At 74.2% G+C, this 12,513-nt stretch overlaps 8 non-coding genes and 4 pseudogenes across 8 annotated transcripts; all 12 read right to left on the bottom strand.

Moving 5' to 3' along the window:
• Positions 1 to 845: 845 nt before the first annotated feature.
• LOC133079736 (5S ribosomal RNA) lies at positions 846 to 964 on the bottom strand. The gene has a single exon (XR_009698289.1). It is a non-coding gene; the product is annotated as a 5S ribosomal RNA (ribosomal RNA).
• A 912-nt stretch (positions 965 to 1,876) lies between these two features.
• On the bottom strand, positions 1,877 to 1,995 carry LOC133079731 (5S ribosomal RNA). The gene has a single exon (XR_009698284.1). It is a non-coding gene; the product is annotated as a 5S ribosomal RNA (ribosomal RNA).
• A 912-nt stretch (positions 1,996 to 2,907) lies between these two features.
• On the bottom strand, positions 2,908 to 3,026 carry LOC133075686 (5S ribosomal RNA; annotated as a pseudogene).
• Positions 3,027 to 3,941: 915 nt separating this feature from the next.
• On the bottom strand, positions 3,942 to 4,060 carry LOC133079726 (5S ribosomal RNA). Its single transcript, XR_009698283.1, has one exon. It is a non-coding gene; the product is annotated as a 5S ribosomal RNA (ribosomal RNA).
• A 908-nt stretch (positions 4,061 to 4,968) lies between these two features.
• Positions 4,969 to 5,087, bottom strand: LOC133075682 (5S ribosomal RNA; annotated as a pseudogene).
• Positions 5,088 to 5,997: 910 nt separating this feature from the next.
• On the bottom strand, positions 5,998 to 6,116 carry LOC133079721 (5S ribosomal RNA). Its single transcript, XR_009698282.1, has one exon. It is a non-coding gene; the product is annotated as a 5S ribosomal RNA (ribosomal RNA).
• A 948-nt stretch (positions 6,117 to 7,064) lies between these two features.
• Positions 7,065 to 7,183, bottom strand: LOC133079712 (5S ribosomal RNA). Its single transcript, XR_009698279.1, has one exon. It is a non-coding gene; the product is annotated as a 5S ribosomal RNA (ribosomal RNA).
• A 918-nt stretch (positions 7,184 to 8,101) lies between these two features.
• On the bottom strand, positions 8,102 to 8,220 carry LOC133079706 (5S ribosomal RNA). Its single transcript, XR_009698278.1, has one exon. It is a non-coding gene; the product is annotated as a 5S ribosomal RNA (ribosomal RNA).
• A 909-nt stretch (positions 8,221 to 9,129) lies between these two features.
• LOC133075671 (5S ribosomal RNA) lies at positions 9,130 to 9,248 on the bottom strand (annotated as a pseudogene).
• A 946-nt stretch (positions 9,249 to 10,194) lies between these two features.
• Positions 10,195 to 10,313, bottom strand: LOC133079700 (5S ribosomal RNA). Its single transcript, XR_009698277.1, has one exon. It is a non-coding gene; the product is annotated as a 5S ribosomal RNA (ribosomal RNA).
• Positions 10,314 to 11,231: 918 nt separating this feature from the next.
• Positions 11,232 to 11,350, bottom strand: LOC133079697 (5S ribosomal RNA). The gene has a single exon (XR_009698276.1). It is a non-coding gene; the product is annotated as a 5S ribosomal RNA (ribosomal RNA).
• Positions 11,351 to 12,259: 909 nt separating this feature from the next.
• Positions 12,260 to 12,378, bottom strand: LOC133075664 (5S ribosomal RNA; annotated as a pseudogene).
• Between the last annotated feature and the right edge of the window lie 135 nt (positions 12,379 to 12,513).

The following is a 12,513-nucleotide window of genomic DNA, read 5'->3' as shown; positions in this document are numbered from 1 at the left end:
CCCGGCAGCCAACCCTCTCCGGCGCGGCCCTGCCGTCCGCCCAGGCAAGCGACAGGAGGCCTCGAGGGCCCGGGGGTGGTGGAGTTGTGGGCGACTTCGCAGCTCAGGTCAGGCGGGACCCTCCAGGCCTGTAGGCGCTTGGCCCTCCGCCCCAGAGCCGCTCAACGCTCACAGGACTTGGCCCCGGAGACTTAAGGGCCTGTGGCCCTCGGTCCCTTGTGCATTCCCCACCCTGTCAATCCACACAGTGCTAGGCGCAGCCCAGCCACGGCCTGGCCGGCCCGCCTGCCCAACGGCAGTTGGCCCGAAGCCACTGGGAGCCACCATTGAGCCGGCACGGCCCCTTAGACACAGCAACGCCACCCTTGCCCCCACGCCAACTGCCGAGCAAAGTTCCCGGCGCCTGGTGTCTAGCCAGCCCAGCGAACCGGTCCCAGCCCACGACCCCGCTCCCACTCTCGGCCGTGGCGAAGTGGCAAAGGGTGGGCTTTTTCCGGAGGGAGCTGTGGAGAGACACACGGGCAGACAGGGGGCTGCGGCGCGGCTGGGCTCCGGTGGGGGCGGCCAAGTGCAGGTCGAGGGCTTCGTGGGCCGCACGGACGGCACCCCGGCCTGCGGCGGAGTCTGGGTCCGGGCCAGCCACCACGGGAGCGGCTGGGGTGGCGGCTGCCTTCCAGGGCCGCCTTCTGGCCGCCTGGCCGGCCAGGCCGGCGCGGAGCGCCCCCTCTGGCGCGCTGTGGTGGGAGGGGCCGGAGGAGGTGGGGCCTGCAGCGCTGCCCGGCGGGGGCCGGGGCGGGGGCGGAGGCGGTGGGCGACTAAAGGAGAAGGCGGAGCGGGAGGCAAAAAGCCTACAGCACCCGGTATTCCCAGGCGGTCTCCCATCCAAGTACTAACCAGGCCCGACCCTGCTTAGCTTCCGAGATCAGACGAGATCGGGCGCGTTCAGGGTGGTATGGCCGTAGACGCAGGAGGGGCCCGCGCGGTACCTCTTGAGGCCCAGCTTCGCTGGCGCCTGCGCCTTACCGCCATGCCGGCGGACAGCCCTCTCCCGCAGGGCCCTGCCGCCCGCCCAGGCAGGCGACAGGAGGCCTCGGGGACCCGGGGGTGGCGGAGTGGTGGGCCACCTCGCAGCCCAGGGCGGGCGGGACGCTCCAGGCCCGTCGGCGCTTGGCGCCCCGCCGCAGATCCCGCTCGACGCTCACAGGGACGCGGCCCCGGAGGCTTCAGGGCCCGGCGGCCGCGGTCCCTTGGGCATCCCCCCCTGCCCGCCCACGCGGAGTTAGGCGCAGCCCGGCCACGGCCGGGCCGGCCCTCCGGCCGGGCAGCAGCTGGCCCGAAGCCACTGGGAGCCACCATGGAGTGGGCACGGCCCCTTAGCCCCAGCAAGGCCCCCCCTTGCCCCCACGCCGCCCGCCGAGCACAGGACCCCGGCCCTGGTGGCCAGCAGGCCCGGAGAAGCGGCCCCGGGCCCCGCCCCCGCTCCCGCCCCCGGCCGTGGCGAAACGGCGGAGGGGGGGGCTTTTTCCGGAGGGAGCTGTGGAGAGACACACGGGCAGACAGGGGGCTGCGGCGCGGCTGGGCTCCGGTGGGGGCAGCCAAGTGCAGGTCGAGGGCCTCGCGGGCCGCACGGACGGCACCCCGGCCTGCGGCGGAGTCTGGGTCCGGGCCAGCCACCACGGGAGCGGCTGGGGTGGCGGCTGCCTTCCAGGGCCGCCTTCTGGCCGCCTGGCCGGCCAGGCCGGCGCGGAGCGCCCCCTCTGGCGCGCTGTGGTGGGAGGGGCCGGAGGAGGTGGGGCCTGCAGCGCTGCCCGGCGGGGGCGGGGGCGGGGGCGGAGGCCGAGGCCGACTAAAGGAGAAGGCGGAGCGGGAGGCAAAAAGCCTACAGCACCCGGTATTCCCAGGCGGTCTCCCATCCAAGTACTAACCAGGCCCGACCCTGCTTAGCTTCCGAGATCAGACGAGATCGGGCGCGTTCAGGGTGGTATGGCCGTAGACGTTAAAAGGGGCCCGCGGAGTGCCTCTTGAGGCCCAGCTTCGCTGGCGCTTGCGCCTCCCCGCCAGCCCGGCGGCCAGCCCGCCCCGGCAGGGCCCCGCCGCCCGCCCAGGCAGGGCAACGGCGGCCTCGGGTACCAGGGGGGTGGCGGAGGGTTCGGCGACCTCCCAGCCCAGGGCGGGCGGGACCCACCAAACCGTTCGGCGCTTGGCGCCCCGCCCCAGATCCCGCACGTCGCTCACAGGGACGTGGCCCCGGAGGCTTCAGGGCCCGGGGCCCGCGGTCCCTTGGGCCTCCCCTCTGCCCGCCCACGCGGCGCTAGGCGCAGCCCAGCCGCAGCCCGGGCCGGCCCTCCTGCCCGACGGCAGTCGGCCCTTAACCCACTGGGAGCCACCATTGAGTCGGCACGGCCCCTTAGCCCCAGCAAGGCCACCCTTGCCCCCACGCCACCCGCCGAGCACAGGACCCGGCGCCTTGTGGCCGGCCGGCCCGGAGCACTGGCCCCGGCCCCCGCCCCCGCTCCCGCCCCCGGCCGTGGCGAAACGGCGGAGGGGGGGGCTTTTTCCGGAGGGAGCTGTGGAGAGACACACGGGCAGACAGGGGGCTGCGGCGCGGCTGGGCTCCGGTGGGGGCGGCCAAGTGCAGGTCGAGGGCCTCGCGGGCCGCACGGACGGCACCCCGGCCTGCGGCGGAGTCTGGGTCCGGGCCAGCCACCACGGGAGCGGCTGGGGTGGCGGCTGCCTTCCAGGGCCGCATTCTGGCCGCATGTCCAGCCAGCTCGGCGGGGAGCGATCCCTCCGGCGCGCTGTGTTGGGAGGGACGTGAGGAGGTGAGGCCTGCAGCGGTGCTCAGCGGGGGCGGAGGCGGCCTCGGCCGCGGGCCACTAAATGTCAAGGCGGAGCGGGAGGCAAAAAAGCCTACAGCACTCGGTATTCCCATGTGGTCTCCCATCCAGGTACGAAACAGGCCAGACCCTGATTAGCTTCCGAGATCAGACGAGGTGTGGTGCGTTCAGGGAGGTGTGGCCGTAGAATGCAGCGGGGGCCACGGTGTGCCTCTTGAGGCTTAGCTTCGCTGGTGCTGGCGACTTACCGCCAGCCCGGCAGCCAACCCTCTCCGGCGCGGCCCTGCCGTCCGCCCAGGCAAGCGACAGGAGGCCTCGAGGGCCCGGGGGTGGTGGAGTTGTGGGCGACTTCGCAGCTCAGGTCAGGCGGGACCCTCCAGGCCTGTAGGCGCTTGGCCCTCTGCCCCAGAGCCGCTCAACGCTCACAGGACTTGGCCCCGGAGGCTTAAGGGCCTGTGGCCCTCGGTCCCTTGTGCATTCCCCACCCTGTCAATCCACACAGTGCTAGGCGCAGCCCAGCCACGGCCTGGCCGGCCCGCCTGCCCAACGGCAGTTGGCCCGAAGCCACTGGGAGCCACCATTGAGCCGGCACGGCCCCTTAGACACAGCAACGCCACCCTTGCCCCCACGCCAACTGCCGAGCAAAGTTCCCGGCGCCTGGTGTCTAGCCAGCCCAGCGAACCGGTCCCAGCCCACGACCCCGCTCCCACTCTCGGCCGTGGCGAAGTGGCAAAGGGTGGGCTTTTTCCGGAGGGAGCTGTGGAGAGACACACGGGCAGACAGGGGGCTGCGGCGCGGCTGGGCTCCGGTGGGGGCGGCCAAGTGCAGGTCAAGGGGCTCGCGGGCCGCACGGCCGGCACCCGGGCCTGAGGCGGAGTCTGGGTTCAGGCCAGCCACCCCGGGAGCGGCTGGGATGCGGCTGCCTTCCAGGGCCGCCTTCTGGCCGCCTGGCCGGCCAGGCAGGCGGAGAGCGCCCCCTCTGGCGCGCTGTGGTGGGAGGGGCCGGAGGAGGTGGGGCCTGCAGCGGTGCCCGGCGGGGGCGGGGGCGGGGGCGGGGGCGGAGGCGGCGGGCGACTAAAGGAGAAGGCGGAGCGGGAGGCAAAAAGCCTACAGCACCCGGTATTCCCAGGCGGTCTCCCATCCAAGTACTAACCAGGCCCGACCCTGCTTAGCTTCCGAGATCAGACGAGATCGGGCGCGTTCAGGGTGGTATGGCCGTAGACGCAGGAGGGGCCCGCGCGGTGCCTCTTGAGGCCCAGCTTCGCTGGCGCCTGCGCCTTACCGCCATGCCGGCGGCCAGCCCTCTCCCGCAGGGCCCTGCCGCCCGCCCAGGCAGGCGACAGGAGGCCTCGGGGACCCGGGGGTGGCGGAGTGGTGGGCCACCTCGCAGCCCAGGGCGGGCGGGACGCTCCAGGCCCGTCGGCGCTTGGCGCCCCGCCGCAGATCCCGCTCGACGCTCACAGGGACGCGGCCCCGGAGGCTTCAGGGCCCGGCGGCCGCGGTCCCTTGGGCATCCCCCCCTGCCCGCCCACGCGGAGTTAGGCGCAGCCCGGCCACGGCCGGGCCGGCCCTCCGGCCGGGCAGCAGCTGGCCCGAAGCCACTGGGAGCCACCATGGAGTGGGCACGGCCCCTTAGCCCCAGCAAGGCCCCCCCTTGCCCCCACGCCGCCCGCCGAGCACAGGACCCCGGCCCTGGTGGACGGCAGGCCCGGAGAAGCGGCCCCGGCCCCCGCCCCCGCTCCCGCCCCCGGCCGTGGCGAAACGGCGGAGGGGGGGCTTTTTCCGGAGGGAGCTGTGGAGAGACACACGGGCAGACAGGGGGCTGCGGCGCGGCTGGGCTCCGGTGGGGGCGGCCAAGTGCAGGTCGAGGGCTTCGTGGGCCGCACGGACGGTACCCCGGCCTGCGGCGGAGTCTGGGTACGGGCCAGCCACCACGGGAGCGGCTGGGGTGGCGGCTGCCTTCCAGGGCCGCATTCTGGCCGCATGTCCAGCCAGCTCGGCGGGGAGCGATCCCTCCGGCGCACTGTGTTGGGAGGGACGTGAGGAGGTGAGGCCTGCAGCGGTGCTCAGCGGGGCGGAGGCGGCCTCGGCCGCGGGCCACTAAATGTCAAGGCGGAGCGGGAGGCAAAAAAGCCTACAGCACTCGGTATTCCCATGTGGTCTCCCATCCAGGTACGAAACAGGCCAGACCCTGATTAGCTTCCGAGATCAGACGAGGTGTGGTGCGTTCAGGGAGGTGTGGCCGTAGAATGCAGCGGGGGCCACGGTGTGCCTCTTGAGGCTTAGCTTCGCTGGTGCTGGCGACTTACCGCCAGCCCGGCAGCCAACCCTCTCCGGCGCGGCCCTGCCGTCCGCCCAGGCAAGCGACAGGAGGCCTCGAGGGCCCGGGGGTGGTGGAGTTGTGGGCGACTTCGCAGCTCAGGTCAGGCGGGACCCTCCAGGCCTGTAGGCGCTTGGCCCTCCGCCCCAGAGCCGCTCAACGCTCACAGGACTTGGCCCCGGAGACTTAAGGGCCTGTGGCCCTCGGTCCCTTGTGCATTCCCCACCCTGTCAATCCACACAGTGCTAGGCGCAGCCCAGCCACGGCCTGGCCGGCCCGCCTGCCCAACGGCAGTTGGCCCGAAGCCACTGGGAGCCACCATTGAGCCGGCACGGCCCCTTAGACACAGCAACGCCACCCTTGCCCCCACGCCAACTGCCGAGCAAAGTTCCCGGCGCCTGGTGTCTAGCCAGCCCAGCGAACCGGTCCCAGCCCACGACCCCGCTCCCACTCTCGGCCGTGGCGAAGTGGCAAAGGGTGGGCTTTTTCCGGAGGGAGCTGTGGAGAGACACACGGGCAGACAGGGGGCTGCGGCGCGGCTGGGCTCCGGTGGGGGCGGCCAAGTGCAGGTCGAGGGCTTCGTGGGCCGCACGGACGGCACCCCGGCCTGCGGCGGAGTCTGGGTCCGGGCCAGCCACCACGGGAGCGGCTGGGGTGGCGGCTGCCTTCCAGGGCCGCCTTCTGGCCGCCTGGCCGGCCAGGCCGGCGCGGAGCGCCCCCTCTGGCGCGCTGTGGTGGGAGGGGCCGGAGGAGGTGGGGCCTGCAGCGCTGCCCGGCGGGGGCCGGGGCGGGGGCGGAGGCGGTGGGCGACTAAAGGAGAAGGCGGAGCGGGAGGCAAAAAGCCTACAGCACCCGGTATTCCCAGGCGGTCTCCCATCCAAGTACTAACCAGGCCCGACCCTGCTTAGCTTCCGAGATCAGACGAGATCGGGCGCGTTCAGGGTGGTATGGCCGTAGACGCAGGAGGGGCCCGCGCGGTACCTCTTGAGGCCCAGCTTCGCTGGCGCCTGCGCCTTACCGCCATTCCGGCGGACAGCCCTCTCCCGCAGGGCCCTGCCGCCCGCCCAGGCAGGCGACAGGAGGCCTCGGGGACCCGGGGGTGGCGGAGTGGTGGGCCACCTCGCAGCCCAGGGCGGGCGGGACGCTCCAGGCCCATCGGCGCTTGGCGCCCCGCCGCAGATCCCGCTCGACGCTCACAGGGACGCGGCCCCGGAGGCTTCAGGGCCCGGCGGCCGCGGTCCCTTGGGCATCCCCCCCTGCCCGCCCACGCGGAGTTAGGCGCAGCCCGGCCACGGCCGGGCCGGCCCTCCGGCCGGGCAGCAGCTGGCCCGAAGCCACTGGGAGCCACCATGGAGTGGGCACGGCCCCTTAGCCCCAGCAAGGCCCCCCCTTGCCCACACGCCGCCCGCCGAGCACAGGACCCCGGCCCTGGTGGCCAGCAGGCCCGGAGAAGCGGCCCCGGCCCCCGCCCCCGCTCCCGCCCCCGGCCGTGGCGAAACGGCGGAGGGGGGGGCTTTTTCCGGAGGGAGCTGTGGAGAGACACACGGGCAGACAGGGGGCTGCGGCGCGGCTGGGCTCCGGTGGGGGCAGCCAAGTGCAGGTCGAGGGCCTCGCGGGCCGCACGGACGGCACCCCGGCCTGCGGCGGAGTCTGGGTCCGGGCCAGCCACCACGGGAGCGGCTGGGGTGGCGGCTGCCTTCCAGGGCCGCCTTCTGGCCGCCTGGCCGGCCAGGCCGGCGCGGAGCGCCCCCTCTGGCGCGCTGTGGTGGGAGGGGCCGGAGGAGGTGGGGCCTGCAGCGCTGCCCGGCGGGGGCGGGGGCGGGGGCGGAGGCAGCGGCCTCGGCCTTGGCCTTGGCCTCGGCCTAGGCCGCGGGCGACTAAAGGAGAAGGCGGAGCGGGAGGCAAAAAGCCTACAGCACCCGGTATTCCCAGGCGGTCTCCCATCCAAGTACTAACCAGGCCCGACCCTGCTTAGCTTCCGAGATCAGACGAGATCGGGCGCGTTCAGGGTGGTATGGCCGTAGACGTTAAAAGGGGCCCGCGGAGTGCCTCTTGAGGCCCAGCTTCGCTGGCGCTTGCGCCTCCCCGCCAGCCCGGCGGCCAGCCCGCCCCGGCAGGGCCCCGCCGCCCGCCCAGGCAGGGCAACGGCGGCCTCGGGTACCAGGGGTGTGGCGGAGGGTTCGGCGACCTCCCAGCCCAGGGCGGGCGGGACCCACCAAACCGTTCGGCGCTTGGCGCCCCGCCCCAGATCCCGCACGTCGCTCACAGGGACGTGGCCCCGGAGGCTTCAGGGCCCGGGGCCCGCGGTCCCTTGGGCCTCCCCTCTGCCCGCCCACGCGGCGCTAGGCGCAGCCCAGCCGCAGCCCGGGCCGGCCCTCCTGCCCGACGGCAGTCGGCCCTTAACCCACTGGGAGCCACCATTGAGTCGGCACGGCCCCTTAGCCCCAGCAAGGCCACCCTTGCCCCCACGCCACCCGCCGAGCACAGGACCCGGCGCCTTGTGGCCGGCCGGCCCGGAGCACCGGCCCCGGCCCCCGCCCCCGCTCCCGCCCCCGGCCGTGGCGAAACGGCGGAGGGGGGGCTTTTTCCGGAGGGAGCTGTGGAGAGACACACCGGCAGATAGGTGGCTGCGCCGGGGCTGGGCGCTGGTGGGGGCGGCCAGGTGCAGGTCAAGGGGCTCGCGGGCCGCACGGCCGGCACCCGGGCCTGAGGCGGAGTCTGGGTTCAGGCCAGCCACCCCGGGAGCGGCTGGGATGCGGCTGCCTTCCAGGGCCGCCTTCTGGCCGCCTGGCCGGCCAGGCAGGCGGAGAGCGCCCCCTCTGGCGCGCTGTGGTGGGAGGGGCCGGAGGAGGTGGGGCCTGCAGCGGTGCCCGGCGGGGGCGGGGGCGGGGGCGGGGGCGGAGGCGGCGGGCGACTAAAGGAGAAGGCGGAGCGGGAGGCAAAAAGCCTACAGCACCCGGTATTCCCAGGCGGTCTCCCATCCAAGTACTAACCAGGCCCGACCCTGCTTAGCTTCCGAGATCAGACGAGATCGGGCGCGTTCAGGGTGGTATGGCCGTAGACGAAGGAGGGGCCCGCGCGGTGCCTCTTGAGGCCCAGCTTCGCTGGCGCCTGCGCCTTACCGCCATGCCGGCGGACAGCCCTCTCCCGCAGGGCCCTGCCGCCCGCCCAGGCAGGCGACAGGAGGCCTCGGGGACCCGGGGGTGGCGGAGTGGTGGGCCACCTCGCAGCCCAGGGCGGGCGGGACGCTCCAGGCCCGTCGGCGCTTGGCGCCCCGCCGCAGATCCCGCTCGACGCTCACAGGGACGCGGCCCCGGAGGCTTCAGGGCCCGGCGGCCGCGGTCCCTTGGGCATCCCCCCCTGCCCGCCCACGCGGAGTTAGGCGCAGCCCGGCCACGGCCGGGCCGGCCCTCCGGCCGGGCAGCAGCTGGCCCGAAGCCACTGGGAGCCACCATGGAGTGGGCACGGCCCCTTAGCCCCAGCAAGGCCCCCCCTTGCCCCCACGCCGCCCGCCGAGCACAGGACCCCGGCCCTGGTGGCCGGCAGGCCCGGAGAAGCGGCCCCGGCCCCCGCCCCCGCTCCCGCCCCCGGCCGTGGCGAAACGGCGGAGGGGGGGCTTTTTCCGGAGGGAGCTGTGGAGAGACACACGGGCAGACAGGGGGCTGCGGCGCGGCTGGGCTCCGGTGGGGGCGGCCAAGTGCAGGTCGAGGGCCTCGCGGGCCGCACGGACGGCACCCCGGCCTGCGGCGGAGTCTGGGTCCGGGCCAGCCACCACGGGAGCGGCTGGGGTGGCGGCTGCCTTCCAGGGCCGCATTCTGGCCGCATGTCCAGCCAGCTCGGCGGGGAGCGATCCCTCCGGCGCGCTGTGTTGGGAGGGACGTGAGGAGGTGAGGCCTGCAGCGGTGCTCAGCGGGGGCGGAGGCGGCCTCGGCCGCGGGCCACTAAATGTCAAGGCGGAGCGGGAGGCAAAAAAGCCTACAGCACTCGGTATTCCCATGTGGTCTCCCATCCAGGTACGAAACAGGCCAGACCCTGATTAGCTTCCGAGATCAGACGAGGTGTGGTGCGTTCAGGGAGGTGTGGCCGTAGAATGCAGCGGGGGCCACGGTGTGCCTCTTGAGGCTTAGCTTCGCTGGTGCTGGCGACTTACCGCCAGCCCGGCAGCCAACCCTCTCCGGCGCGGCCCTGCCGTCCGCCCAGGCAAGCGACAGGAGGCCTCGAGGGCCCGGGGGTGGTGGAGTTGTGGGCGACTTCGCAGCTCAGGTCAGGCGGGACCCTCCAGGCCTGTAGGCGCTTGGCCCTCCGCCCCAGAGCCGCTCAACGCTCACAGGACTTGGCCCCGGAGGCTTAAGGGCCTGTGGCCCTCGGTCCCTTGTGCATTCCCCACCCTGTCAATCCACACAGTGCTAGGCGCAGCCCAGCCACGGCCTGGCCGGCCCGCCTGCCCAACGGCAGTTGGCCCGAAGCCACTGGGAGCCACCATTGAGCCGGCACGGCCCCTTAGACACAGCAACGCCACCCTTGCCCCCACGCCAACTGCCGAGCAAAGTTCCCGGCGCCTGGTGTCTAGCCAGCCCAGCGAACCGGTCCCAGCCCACGACCCCGCTCCCACTCTCGGCCGTGGCGAAGTGGCAAAGGGTGGGCTTTTTCCGGAGGGAGCTGTGGAGAGACACACGGGCAGACAGGGGGCTGCGGCGCGGCTGGGCTCCGGTGGGGGCGGCCAAGTGCAGGTCGAGGGCTTCGTGGGCCGCACGGACGGCACCCCGGCCTGCGGCGGAGTCTGGGTCCGGGCCAGCCACCACGGGAGCGGCTGGGGTGGCGGCTGCCTTCCAGGGCCGCCTTCTGGCCGCCTGGCCGGCCAGGCCGGCGCGGAGCGCCCCCTCTGGCGCGCTGTGGTGGGAGGGGCCGGAGGAGGTGGGGCCTGCAGCGCTGCCCGGCGGGGGCGGGGGCGGGGGCGGAGGCAGCGGCCTCGGCCTTGGCCTCGGCCTCGGCCTAGGCCGCGGGCGACTAAAGGAGAAGGCGGAGCGGGAGGCAAAAAGCCTACAGCACCCGGTATTCCCAGGCGGTCTCCCATCCAAGTACTAACCAGGCCCGACCCTGCTTAGCTTCCGAGATCAGACGAGATCGGGCGCGTTCAGGGTGGTATGGCCGTAGACGTTAAAAGGGGCCCGCGGAGTGCCTCTTGAGGCCCAGCTTCGCTGGCGCTTGCGCCTCCCCGCCAGCCCGGCGGCCAGCCCGCCCCGGCAGGGCCCCGCCGCCCGCCCAGGCAGGGCAACGGCGGCCTCGGGTACCAGGGGGGTGGCGGAGGGTTCGGCGACCTCCCAGCCCAGGGCGGGCGGGACCCACCAAACCGTTCGGCGCTTGGCGCCCCGCCCCAGATCCCGCACGTCGCTCACAGGGACGTGGCCCCGGAGGCTTCAGGGCCCGGGGCCCGCGGTCCCTTGGGCCTCCCCTCTGCCCGCCCACGCGGCGCTAGGCGCAGCCCAGCCGCAGCCCGGGCCGGCCCTCCTGCCCGACGGCAGTCGGCCCTTAACCCACTGGGAGCCACCATTGAGTCGGCACGGCCCCTTAGCCCCAGCAAGGCCACCCTTGCCCCCACGCCACCCGCCGAGCACAGGACCCGGCGCCTTGTGGCCGGCCGGCCCGGAGCACCGGCCCCGGCCCCCGCCCCCGCTCCCGCCCCCGGCCGTGGCGAAACGGCGGAGGGGGGGCTTTTTCCGGAGGGAGCTGTGGAGAGACACACCGGCAGATAGGTGGCTGCGCCGGGGCTGGGCGCTGGTGGGGGCGGCCAGGTGCAGGTCAAGGGGCTCGCGGGCCGCACGGCCGGCACCCGGGCCTGAGGCGGAGTCTGGGTTCAGGCCAGCCACCCCGGGAGCGGCTGGGATGCGGCTGCCTTCCAGGGCCGCCTTCTGGCCGCCTGGCCGGCCAGGCAGGCGGAGAGCGCCCCCTCTGGCGCGCTGTGGTGGGAGGGGCCGGAGGAGGTGGGGCCTGCAGCGGTGCCCGGCGGGGGCGGGGGCGGGGGCGGGGGCGGAGGCGGCGGGCGACTAAAGGAGAAGGCGGAGCGGGAGGCAAAAAGCCTACAGCACCCGGTATTCCCAGGCGGTCTCCCATCCAAGTACTAACCAGGCCCGACCCTGCTTAGCTTCCGAGATCAGACGAGATCGGGCGCGTTCAGGGTGGTATGGCCGTAGACGCAGGAGGGGCCCGCGCGGTGCCTCTTGAGGCCCAGCTTCGCTGGCGCCTGCGCCTTACCGCCATGCCGGCGGACAGCCCTCTCCGGCAGGGCCCTGCCGCCCGCCCAGGCAGGCGACAGGAGGCCTCGGGGACCCGGGGGTGGCGGAGTGGTGGGCCACCTCGCAGCCCAGGGCGGGCGGGACGCTCCAGGCCCGTCGGCGCTTGGCGCCCCGCCGCAGATCCCGCTCGACGCTCACAGGGACGCGGCCCCGGAGGCTTCAGGGCCCGGCGGCCGCGGTCCCTTGGGCATCCCCCCCTGCCCGCCCACGCGGAGTTAGGCGCAGCCCGGCCACGGCCGGGCCGGCCCTCCGGCCGGGCAGCAGCTGGCCCGAAGCCACTGGGAGCCACCATGGAGTGGGCACGGCCCCTTAGCCCCAGCAAGGCCCCCCCTTGCCCCCACGCCGCCCGCCGAGCACAGGACCCCGGCCCTGGTGGCCGGCAGGCCCGGAGAAGCGGCCCCGGCCCCCGCCCCCGCTCCCGCCCCCGGCCGTGGCGAAACGGCGGAGGGGGGGCTTTTTCCGGAGGGAGCTGTGGAGAGACACACGGGCAGACAGGGGGCTGCGGCGCGGCTGGGCTCCGGTGGGGGCGGCCAAGTGCAGGTCGAGGGCCTCGCGGGCCGCACGGACGGCACCCCGGCCTGCGGCGGAGTCTGGGTCCGGGCCAGCCACCACGGGAGCGGCTGGGGTGGCGGCTGCCTTCCAGGGCCGCATTCTGGCCGCATGTCCAGCCAGCTCGGCGGGGAGCGATCCCTCCGGCGCGCTGTGTTGGGAGGGACGTGAGGAGGTGAGGCCTGCAGCGGTGCTCAGCGGGGGCGGAGGCGGCCTCGGCCGCGGGCCACTAAATGTCAAGGCGGAGCGGGAGGCAAAAAAGCCTACAGCACTCGGTATTCCCATGTGGTCTCCCATCCAGGTACGAAACAGGCCAGACCCTGATTAGCTTCCGAGATCAGACGAGGTGTGGTGCGTTCAGGGAGGTGTGGCCGTAGAATGCAGCGGGGGCCACGGTGTGCCTCTTGAGGCTTAGCTTCGCTGGTGCTGGCGACTTACCGCCAGCCCGGCAGCCAACCCTCTCCGGCGCGGCCCTGCCGTCCGCCCAGGCAAGCGACAGGAGGCCTCGAGGGCC

The sequence above is a fragment of the Eubalaena glacialis genome, chromosome 1, assembly GCF_028564815.1.
Source record: "Eubalaena glacialis isolate mEubGla1 chromosome 1, mEubGla1.1.hap2.+ XY, whole genome shotgun sequence".
NCBI lineage: Eukaryota > Metazoa > Chordata > Mammalia > Artiodactyla > Balaenidae > Eubalaena > Eubalaena glacialis.
This window is presented reverse-complemented; position numbering and strand designations above follow the sequence as displayed.